At 45.1% G+C, this 11,887-nt stretch overlaps 1 long non-coding RNA gene across 1 annotated transcript; it reads right to left on the bottom strand.

Moving 5' to 3' along the window:
• Window positions 1–6,310: 6,310 nt before the first annotated feature.
• Window positions 6,311–8,563, bottom strand: LOC130535493 (uncharacterized). Its single transcript, XR_008953145.1, has 2 exons — window positions 7,749–8,563; window positions 6,311–7,528 (listed from the first exon to the last, which is right to left on the bottom strand). It is a non-coding gene; the product is annotated as an uncharacterized LOC130535493 (long non-coding RNA).
• Window positions 8,564–11,887: the final 3,324 nt, after the last annotated feature.

Here is an 11,887-nt window from a genome sequence, read left to right as displayed (position 1 = left end):
ACCAAGGGGAAGTATAGAATTACTCTGAAAGACAGAGACCCCATGATTCCTTTCAGCTTGAGTCCAGGGGTGAGGTCTCTGGAATCAGGTCGGATGAAGTCTGCAAAAAGGGAAAAGCTTCTGCAAAGAAGGTGATGGATTTAATCAAGGAACATGATGTTTCTGAGATTAAAGACAAATTCCTTCTTTGTCGAGGTGATCTGTGGCAGACTGAAAAATTAGTGACAGTGACCCTGCAACAATAAAAAAATTAACAGTTTTCATTTACAAAAGTAAAGCTAACAATATAATGAAGTTATTTTTTAATAAAATGTGTGTCCCAGAGGCAGAATTTGAATGTGCAAATAATGCCGTTAAGTGCTGCTGATCAAATGCTGAATAATCTACTCTGTTCAGTTTATTTATTTATTAGTCTGATGTGTTATTAACTTTGAAAAATAGTTCTTGAACTATCTCTCATGAGACTGAATTGACTGTCATGATCTGCCTATAAATGACATCCAGAACCACAGCCAACTGGGAAACGGTTGAACCGAGCTTTACGTGGATCCACTTCCCATCTTTTTCCGAACCTTTTATTGTGTATTTAGGCTCTCCCTCCCCAAAATCCAGTGTTTCCTCTCACCTGTTTTGAACCATTTCTCTCCACATTCTGGTCTTTACCAGAACGTTACAAGTCAATTTTGTTTAAAGGTTAACTTGTATTTTACAGGAGGTGACCCACTGGTGCTCCTGGACTTATGGGATTCTAAAATCAAGATGTCTTCAAGTGACGAAGGTAATTTTTTTTAAGTTTTAAAAACTATTGTACACCTCAGTTACATCAGTGTAGTGATGAAATAGTAAAAGTATTGAAGTCAATATATAAAGTTGAAATTTATTAGGTTTATTTTATTTTTCTTCTGTATATTAAGATCAAAGTTCTCTGTTTATTTTGTTTCAATGGGAGCTGAACTCACACTTGTGTTAGTTGGTGACACCAATTCCATGAAGACAGGATCACAAAACATCTTATTTGACCATGACAAGCAAGCAAATGTGGAGCAGATTTCAGAGGGACTGTACGACTTATGTGGTCGTCACATCTCAGTCATTAATCTGCTCGGTCACCAAAACAGTGAAACGTGTCAGTTGAATAAAGGCGTTCATGCCTTTATTTTACTGGTGTCCAACAGTCATCATGAAAGCTCTTATAGAGCAGGACGTCAGTGGTTAGAGAAAGCTTTTGGAGAGGAATCGTTGCCATATTTGCTGACAGTTGTGACTCACGAGTCTGATGAACAATGTAAAAGTGCGTTGACAGACCTGAAAAGAGACGATAGTTTTAATGACAAAAGATACCACACATGCAAAAAAGGTATGACAGACCAAACAGAAATGGTGACACTGTTGGAAAAGGTAGACGTCATGGTCCAAGAAAATAATCCCAGCTGTTACACCCGACCCAAGTGTGAGGGAGCCCATGAAGAAGACAAGATCAAGTCCTCAGAGTTCCAGGGAAATCAACAAGGTAAGTTTGACAGAGAGAGAGAGAGATGAAATAAGTGTGAATTACTCAGTTACATTGAGCAGCAAAAACAATCCCTCCAGCAATGTAATTAAAACTAATCTGAAAACAATCTCAAATTTCACTGCAACATTTTAAGAGAGGTGCCAGAAAATCCAACATTTTGGACAGCAACAATCAGGTTGGACTGTTAATATTGTGACACTTTCCCATTAAGGTAAATCAAACGTTCGTTGAGTCTTGAAAATAAGCTGTGGCTTGAATCTCCTGCAAAGGTCATTGTTTCCAAGGTAGTTTTCTCTGTCAACTGGACTGGGTTTCTTCTCTTGAAGACGTTTCGCCTTCTATCCAGAAGGCTTCTTCAGTTCTGAAATCGCTGGGGAGAGAGCTTGAAAATATATAGGTTAGTACACCCAAAGGACAAGACACCAAGACCCAAACAAAGTAATGTTGTTTATGCTGTACATTGGCCAATAGTTGTCTAACGTCATTAAAAGCAACCTGAGCCTCCGGTGTCCACTCTAAGTGTGACTGGAGATTCCCTACAACCTGTTCCTTCATCAAAGCCCGTAGTGGAGCGGTGCGGCCTCCATAGTCAGGAAGAAAATGTCTGGAGAAGTTGATGAGGCCCAAGAAGGCCATCATGTCCTGGACCGTATGGGCCTTTTTGTGATGGAGAATGGTTTGTCTCTGTAGGGAAGTCTCGCCCTGATATCAAGTTTCCCAGGAAAGTGACCCTTCTCCTTACTAACTGGAGTTTTGATTTTTTGATCAAGAACCCTGCCTGGCTCAGGTAGTGGAGAAGATTGAGTGTGGCTGATGTGCATGCCGCTCTAGAGGTGGATGCTATTAGCAGATCATCCAGGTACTGAATCAATACAGTGTCTGGTGGAAGTTTTGGAGATTGCTTCAAAATGTCCCTGAGGATGGTGTTAAAGATCCCAGGAGTTAAAGAAAACCCCTGGGGCATGCATGTGTATGTATATTGTTGCCCCCTGTACGTGAATGCAAAAATAGGTTGCAATTTAGGGTGCAAAGGGAGGCAGAAAAATGCGTCTCACAGCTAATTTTGATAAATCTAAATTTAGGATGGCTCGTGGAGGTCCACAAATCTCTGAGTTCCAGTGACACACAATCTTTGATTGTATTGGCTTCAGCAACCATAGGTCCCAAGGCCTTAGCCTGTCCTCCCATCGCTACGGCTAGTGTGATGTGTGGTGCTGAATCAGGGCCCATCTTGTAATGTTGGAGTTGTTCTGAGTAAGATGCACTGGTGCGGCCACACCCTGCGGTCCCAGGATGATGCCAGATACAGACACCACCCAATTTTGCCCATCCAGATTAGAATTGATTGATATGTCAGTTCGTTATCTTTATCATAAAAAAGCGTCACATGTGGGGGGTCTGGAGGTGGTAAACAGGCCCAAAACCCTGATGAGAGGGCCCTTACTGGCACCTGCTCCGATGACAATGGTGGATCAGTTCCATGTTGCAGTGCAGACCATGTCGCACCCGTGTCCACTAGAAACAGTTTTTCAACACCATCCACCATCAGAGGAAGGAGGGGCTCGGCCAGGTTCCCTCCAGAGCCAGCTGGGCCCCTCTACGGGTACATTCCTTGTCCTTGAGGCGGGCCCCATCTGGGCTCGTCCCCGCTTTGAGTCTCTTGGACCCCTCTTCCAGGACCTCTCCTAGCCCTGCAGTTCCTCGCCCAGTGTCCGAACCTACCACAGTTGCCACACCTGTCACCCGGGCGTGGGCCCCTCCGCACACCCCATCGTCCCACACGGTTTTGTCCCCATTGATTGATTGAGGGTGGGGCCTGCTGTGTAATCCCCCGAAAGGCCGCCATTGGCGAGGCCTGAGCACCTCCTGAGTTCTTTTTGCTTGTTTTTTTAGCCTGTTCTAGCTGAATGTGTACCAAGGTGTTAGCTGCTGCTTGTTGTGATTGTGCTTGTTGTTGTATTTTCTCCCAGTGTTTCTGTAGCAGGGTGACCAGACACTGTGACCACTGGGGCCATGGTGCTCTAGCCATTAAATGATTATCTAAAAGTTTTTCTTTTACTGGTGTTAGAACATTATTCAATAGTTTATCTTTAAGCATCACCATCGCGGGAGTATTATCAACTGGGGGCTCCCCCGTCATCTGTAACCGTTTCTGGCGAGCCTCGTGTAGCCAAGTCTCTGGACTCACAGAACCATCATCCTTCCAGCGATGGGAAAAATCTTCAATAGCCGCCACACTAATTGGAAAGTGTAATCTCAGTGCATCACAGAAAGCGCCGATGTGGTCTGCAAATGGTGTAGTGTCTGGTGCTCTGTTTCCCCCCCGTACTGCGGTGCCTGCCAACTGCTCCACCCCGGCCAGCTTTTCTAATCCAACACATGCAGCTACAACCATGCGGACATCCCCCCAGTGCTAAGGGCACGCCCATTGTCAGTGCCTTGAAGGCGTGCCTTAGCTCCACCCTCGTCCTGGGCCTTCACCAACATGTTCTCAATTCTCACTATCCGACAGTTCGTGTCGTCCGCTACACCCTTCTGGTTTTGTTGTTCCTCTATCATGCTCCGCTGCGCAGCCAACCAACCATCGACCTGTCCGCCCTCCTGCCCTCCTGCGTCGGGCGCAGTACGAACGGGTTAAGTGAAGACAAAGTCGCCGGCTGTTCTAACTCTCCCACTATCAGCTTAGACATTGCCTTTTCTACCTCTGGCGCTCTGCTGCCTCCAACTGCACCTGCCTCCCACTGCAACTCTCCTCCTGCCACCACTATATTTTCTCCTGTCAACACCGGGTACATTGCTTGGCCTCCTTCACCATGACTCGGAGGTGCGCTTGGTACATTCATTTCCTCTTTCCCTGCGCTCATACTCTGCTGATCTTGACCCTCCATCTCATCAACCGCAGCCGTTCGTGCAGCCAGACAAGCATCACGTAGGTATTGTGCCATGCATTTCATTTAATCTGCGACTCTCATTCTCTCTCTTAAGTTACGCTTTTCCCCACACGCTCACACTCATCAACTCTGTGTCACATTTATCCTTCTCCTGTTTATTTCCAGCGACAATCCCCAACAGTTTTTGTAAACGTTTTTTTGCCATCTTCTAGCCCTAAGAATCTGTCTCCGTACTTGTCCCGAAACATTTTTTGTCTTCTTATCGCTTCCTCTCTTTCACCATCAGTTGTTTTGGCCAGATGTTGTTTAAACTGTTTTTCCAGCCAACTGTCCAACTGTTGAAGGCTGCTATCCACGGTGCTGCTCCATTGGGAAACGCCCATTGGGAAGCACTGGCCTCGCCCTCAGTGTTCTGTGCCTCAGCCATCAGCTTCTAACCTCCATGCCATTGAGACCAAGCTCTTCTCAACCAAATTGAAAGTCCTCCATCCGCCACTCTGCCAAACACTCGCCCAAATCCTGACCAATCGCCAAACCAACTGACCAAACCTCCAAACCACACCAGCTTCCAATGTCCAAACCCAGGACCAATCTGTCCAAACACACCGCAACCAGACCCAAATCACATTCCTGTACTATCTACGCAAAATTACTCTCCAAAACTCTCTTTACTCATTTTTATTTTCAAAATTTAACGATCAACACCGTTCACTTGACATCATTCAGCACTTTTGATTTAACAGGCAGTGCTTACCTCTTTAGTCAGGCCTTGTCCGGATGATGCCAAGGACCGGTCGATCTGGGCCTTCGACGTGTGCGCCCGTCCTACTCTCCTCTGGAGCAGATCACGTCAGGGTCACCAAATTGACGTCGAAATCTTCAGAAGTGTACTCAGACAAGTGCACGAACCAAGTTCATTACAAATTGAGACCAGAAGCCAATGTTGCTTTTCAACCTTGTACAAGGAGGGCTCCGCTCCGTTACAGACACGTCTGCTGTCGCACTGTCCCGGAGAGAGTCTCTCTGCCCCCCCAGAGTTGGTTCTTTTATTAAACTCAGCACAAGACACAGTAAAAGGCGTTTCCATGGTTGCATAGTTTGCATCAGCTCAGTCACGTTGCACATATTTTGGCTATATCGAAGCGGCCCTCAGCCTGCGCACAGGTGCACAGCCTTGAGAGCCCTAACCCAAGCAGATATCACACATTGTTATTCTGTTCTCTTCACAAACAAGCTCACATAAAGTTTCCCAGTTTACCCCAGTTGATCCTTCTCACATTATCCATGAAACTACTCTACTTTCATTAAAATAGCTATAGCATAAAATGCAATTCGCGATATTTTACAACAGCATCCATCTCAGTGAGGTCCTAAATCCGGGACCTGACCAGTGCGCCCTGTACCTGATTGTCCAGCAGGCTGGCCAAGGCCATTTGTTTGGATTGGAGGATTTCAATACACCCTCGATCTCCTGTGGAGCTGCTGTGAGGATGAAGTTTTGATCACCCGCGCTGTTCGTTCACTAGACTCAGAGTAACCACGCAAACAACAAGAGTTCCTTGCAAGGGGGAGTCGAGCAGCAGTTCAAGCTTCCTCTGTCAACTCCGTCCGTCTGCTGCTCACTCACCTCTTTTATTGGTGCAAACAGAATGGGTGTCTAAACAGGATCTCGTAACTCATTGTCTTCTGACATCTTTACAAACTTCTCTAATCTTGACCAACAGGATACATCTGGGTGCTGAGCTTGGTTGTCAGCAACTTCAGCACCTTTACGAAACACTCTCATGTTCTCCTTTTCTTATCAACATTCCTCAAACACTCAAAATCTACATTGTTGGATCGCGATACCTTTCAAGTGTAGCTGCCGATCCGCGTGTTCTTTGAATGAAGACTTCGAGAAGAAAAGTACCAATTTCAAAACGTATTTAACAATAGAACCAATTCAAGATACAAATATTACAGAGCTCCGGGCCAGTTCATAACCCTAGCAACAACAGAGTTAATTGTCAGGGCATGAAGTCTGACAACCTAACTATCCCTTGGCCCAGTCTTTTATAGTAACACACATGCAAATTCACAATGTTCATGCAATCCAATCCAGATCCCCTGCTGGGATGGCCTCGTCCTCTTCCTCCAGTCCCATTTGGTGTTGGTTGAGTTCTTCTTTTCCATTGTTTTCCCAGGTGGCCAGATCCCATTCTTCATGCAAATGTGATCATCAACCTCCCTGATGTCCCGTTTACAATGAGTGTTTGACACCCCCTGCCTGACTGGCTCCTGAGATAACAATAGAACAAACAACAATCCTGCAAATGGAATGTCTCTGTTCTTTATTAGATTTACCAATGAGTCTACCTTGCCTAACTTCTAAGAGAAGACAGAAACATATGGTGAAACACATAACAAGATAAAGACAATTCTCAACAACATACAATAGCATTTAAAGATAATACTAATAACAACAATAACAATAATTCTTCTCACATTTCCCTCTTGTTTATCGTTAAATGCGTCTAGATTCTCGTCATCAGTATTACATCTTTACATTTTCATGAAATTTCAATGCATTACGTCATTTTCCTAGAAACACATTTCTTACACTCAGAGTTCAACATGTGTACAGCTTAAGACATCTTGAACATTTCTTTTACATCTTGTATTACGTTGATCCATTCTTCTTCCGATTCCTCTTCATCGTCGTCCAGTAGAGATCGTTCTTCCGCCTGCAGCAAAGTACTAGTAACAACTGATCCCACGAGCCGGCCAATGCAACCCCGGACAAGAGTACTACACAACAAGCTAGTATGGCTAATACTAGCAACACTATCCCTATCATCATTCCTATTTTGAACAGTAGCTCCCTCCACCCCGATAGCATTTTTGTAAGCCAATCTGGTGGAGGACTACCATCATCAATCATAGCTCTCTGTAGTTTAGTTAAATTTCTCAATGCGCTATCTATCAGGTGACCATCCGCATCATTCTCTGGGATGAACGTACAACAGTAATCTCAAAAACCATTGCACAAACTCCTCCCTGGGGGGCCGTTATCAGATCTAAGGCCATCCTATTCTGCATGGTCATCAGTCTTAGCGCTGTCATTTCTTCCTTGACAAAAGTTGCTCTCACAGGAGTGAGAGCAACTTTTGTCAAATTAGTAAATACTTTCAGCCTATAATCAACTGTTTCCAATCTCAATATGTTCTTTGCCACTCCTACCCACGGAAAAAGGCTAATAGAGACCTTTTCTCCATCTGTCCAGTGTTTAAACTCTTTTGGTACATATGTGCCCCACACAGAGTCGTGTGGTTTAAACTTGTAGTCATTCAAATCTCTCCTGGAACGCAACTGTGGTGCGGATCTAACATTAGCAGCATAAATTATGACTGTGTGATCCTTGAGATGTACTGGAGCACACACTCCTGACCAGTTTTCTGGTAAGTGTGCATACGCATTGTGTCCACATAGCCACCATCCCTTATCCACTAATTGCGTACCTCTGTCTTCTGGCGTGAAAGTGGGATAGTTTGCATCAGTTATAACCTTCTGGACACATCTGTGTTGATTCATCTAAGGTAAATAAACCACAGAGGTGCCGGGGGTCATTAATACACTCCTGTTCGCATTGTTCGGAACTTTTATTTTGCTGTAGACACGTTTTCCGATAATACCGACCAGTTGTAACGTTTAACTTCACATCTCCACTGACTCCCAGTGTGCATGCCGTATAAACAACTTTACAGACATCCTTGTGTAATGACCCCAAGTCTCTACCACCACTTCGTGCATAACAGTATGGGTGGTTTGTCGCACCTAGCACAGAGAATCTGAATCTATTGGTTTTCCCTGCCATTGTCCGTAGTGGCTCTTGGGTGCAATTGCTGCGAGTGAACCACGTTCCATCCAACAGCTTGATTGTGAAGTTCGTGTTACGGCTTAGCCCTACATGGACAAAGCACTGTCCTACACTCCCTGTCATCGGTTCAGCAGTTACTCGCGGTGTATGCACAGAAACTGGTAGCATAGAACAAACATAACAACGAGAATGATTCCGTGTCCGAGCTGTGAAATTAGCATAGCGCCACCATGTATTCAAACTGTAAGTGTGTGAGGACTCTGGATTTTGTTCTAACCACGGATGTTCTAAGTGGCTAACTACGGTGCGTTTAGCGCGCTCGTAGCTCTCATCCTGTCTCAGAGCATCTTCTGTCCCTGATTACCTCCCTCCTGTCGGAAGTTCCAAAGGCCGAAACTCACGAGTCCCGCCGTCACAGCACTCACCACAATTAGGAAGAACAACTTCATTTCCTTTTAGAGCTTCTTCACAGGTTCCAACGGGGTTCAGCCGTTGCTGGACCTATACAGGCCGTCAGCCGTTTACGGAGAGTCCGCCACTGCTCCCTCGCCTTCGCCTGGAAGAATTTTCTGTTTCTTACAATGGGAAAGGTGTATCCACGACAGTTTCCCGTCCACTCGAACTGCAGTCTTTGTGGTCAGCTGTACTTGATAAGGACCTTCCCATCTAGGCGTGTTCCACCTCTTTCGCACAAACTTCTTCACCCACACGTAGTCGCCCGGTTGAATGGTTTCCTGGGGGGTGGAATCTGTGGAAGACACAGGACTAGGCAGAACATTTACAGTATTCACACATCGGTTGAGTAACACTTTTTTCAGATAATCTGCTATTGTTTTCTCAACATGTTCTAACTCATTTGTTGTTGCAAAGTATGGTAGGCAATAAGGCCGCCCATATAATGCTTCAAAAGGTGTGATGCCTGTTTTCTTGTGTGGTGTTATGTGCATCCATAATTTCACCAGGTCGAGACAAAACATCCAGTTCTTTCCTGTCTCGTCCATACACTTCTTTAATCTGTTCTTAATAGTACCATTGACTCTTTCAACTAATCCTGCACTCTGAGGGTGGTATGCGCAGTGATTCTTCAAATCAATGTCCAAAGTTACTCCAACAGTTTTCACTATCTCATTTACAAAATGGCTTCCATTGTCGCTCCAGATGACCTTCGGAATGCCAAACCTGGGAATGATCTCTCTACATAGAACTTTTGCCACTGTTAGTGCATCTGCTTTTGCCGTGGGGAAAATTTCTACCCACCTAGTAAATCCATCTAACACTACTAGACAATATTGTTTACCTTCACATGGTGTTAGCTGAATAAAATCTAGAAAAACTGTGTGAAATGGATGATTTGGCAATGGTGTAGTGCCTGCAGGGGCCTTAAGGGCTCCCTGTGGGCTGTGTTTTACACAAATAGCACATTGTGAACAAATTTTTTTGAGTATGTATGAAATCCTATAGTATAATAATGTTCATTAACCATCTGTACCATCCCTCCTGTTGAGACATGGCATGGCCCATGGCTCACTAATGCTGCCCATTTATGCATATTCCGGGGAAGGATTGGTTTGTTTCCTATGGTTAATAGTCCTTTATCATCCAGTTTGGCTCCTCGCTTCTTCCACGTGGCCTTTTCCTTTTCTGGAGCGCTTTGTTGCATTTCTTTCAGAATATCATTATCTGCAGGTTCTAGGCTAAATGATTCTTCCTCATCATTATCAAGAAGTGTGTTGTTATTTGCTGCAGCCTTTGCGGCTTTGTCAGCAAAGGCATTGCCTTGTGAGACTGTGTCTGTGTTGTTAGTATGTGCAGTGCATTTACATACAGCTATTTTACGTGGCTGCTGTATTGCAGCTAATAACTTTCTTAGCAGTTCTGCATGCATGACCGGTTTTGCCGGTCGACGTTTTCATCCCTCTCAAATTCCATTGTTGAGCAAACACAAAGCGTGGAAAATGCATATTGACTATCTGTGTAAATGGTAACATCTTGTCCTTTGCTTAATTCACAAGCACGTGTGAGTGCGACGAGTTCTGCAGCTTGAGCAGAATAGGAGGAGGGAAGTGATTTCGCCTCCACCACCTCAGTTGCTGTAACTACTGCATAGGCAGTTCTAGTGCGTCCACAGCCATCCTTTCTCGATGATCCATCCACAAAGAGTGTCTGTCCTGTAGTCAACGCGACATCACTAAGATCTGGTCGCGGCAGGACCGTAATGGAGACCTCATCCAGGCAGTTGTGCTGGTGTCCCTCTTCTGCGGTGGGTAGCAGCGTTGCTGGGTTTAAGGTTGTGCAGCGACGAATCGTCAGATTCGGCTGAGACAGCAACACTGCCATGCAGGAAAGATGACGTGCGGGCGACAGGAATGCTATCTTACTTTGTAGCAGCAGTATTGACACTGCATGTGGAACTAGTAAAGTTAGCTCATGATATAGCACCACTCCTGCGGAGGCTTTTACTGCCTCAGATGCTGCCACCACTGCTTTAACGCATGGCGGGAGTGCACAAGCTATGGGATCTAGCTTGTGGGAGTAGTAGGCTACTGGCTGCCTCTTATCTCCATGCTTCTGCAATAGAACTGAAGTCATAAAGTCACCCTTGCAGTCAACAACCTGCTCAAAAGGCTTCTGATCGTCTGGCAGCTTTAACACTCCAGCACCTACAAGGGCCTGTTTTATGTACATAAATGCTTCTTCAGCTTCAGGGGTCCATGTTAACACATCAGTCATTGCTAAGGGATTATCATACATCAATGCTTGTAAAGGGGCAGTTATTTTCGCATAATCTAAGATCCATGATCTGCAAAAATTCACTAGTCCTAAGAATGACACCATCTGCTTCTTTGTTTTTGGTTTCGGAGCATCAAGTACTGCTGTTTTCCTCGACTCAAGAATAGCTCTTCCATTGTGTGTCAGAACATGGCCCAGATAAACCACTTCCTGCTTCACCAGTTGCAGTTTGCTTTTGCTTAATTTATGGCCTAGCCATTTGAGGCTAGCCAGTGTAGCAATGCTAGCGTGTCTGACCAACAATCTCCTCTGTTTTTGAGGCCATGAGGATGTCATCCACGTAGACGAGGATTTGACTTCCACACGGAGGTTTAAACTTAGCTAATGATGACATCATTACCTGAGAGAAGATTGTGGGACTCTCACAGTAGCCCTGAGGTAACCTTGTCCAGGTGTACCTTCGTCCTTGAAACGTAAACGCAAACCAAAACTGGCTGTCTGGATGTACTGGTACAGAGAAAAATGCATTGGATGCATCTATCACTGTGTACCACTGATATTCAGGGTTTAAGTCATTCAGCAGAGTGTATGGATCTGCGACTAAGGGAGACCTAGGGACCACTGCAGCGTTTACAGCTTGCAGGTCCTGCACCATCCGCCAGCCGGTAGATGGTGGTGACTTCCTTACTGGAAATAGGGGTGTATTTACAGGAGACTCAGGACACTCTCTGATGACTCCTGCTTTAAGCAGTGAGTTAAATATCGGAACAATACCCTCCTGTGCATCAGTCTTAAGGGGATATTGCCTCGGAAATGGTCTATAATCTGATTTAGGGATTATTTTTACAGGTTCTGCTCCTTTTATAAGACCTACATCCGCAGGTCCTTCCGACCATA

The sequence above is a fragment of the Takifugu flavidus genome, chromosome 12 (genome assembly GCF_003711565.1).
Source record: "Takifugu flavidus isolate HTHZ2018 chromosome 12, ASM371156v2, whole genome shotgun sequence".
In the NCBI taxonomy this organism is placed as follows: domain Eukaryota; kingdom Metazoa; phylum Chordata; class Actinopteri; order Tetraodontiformes; family Tetraodontidae; genus Takifugu; species Takifugu flavidus.
Note: the sequence above shows the minus strand (reverse complement) of the source record. Positions and strands in the feature narration are given on the sequence as shown.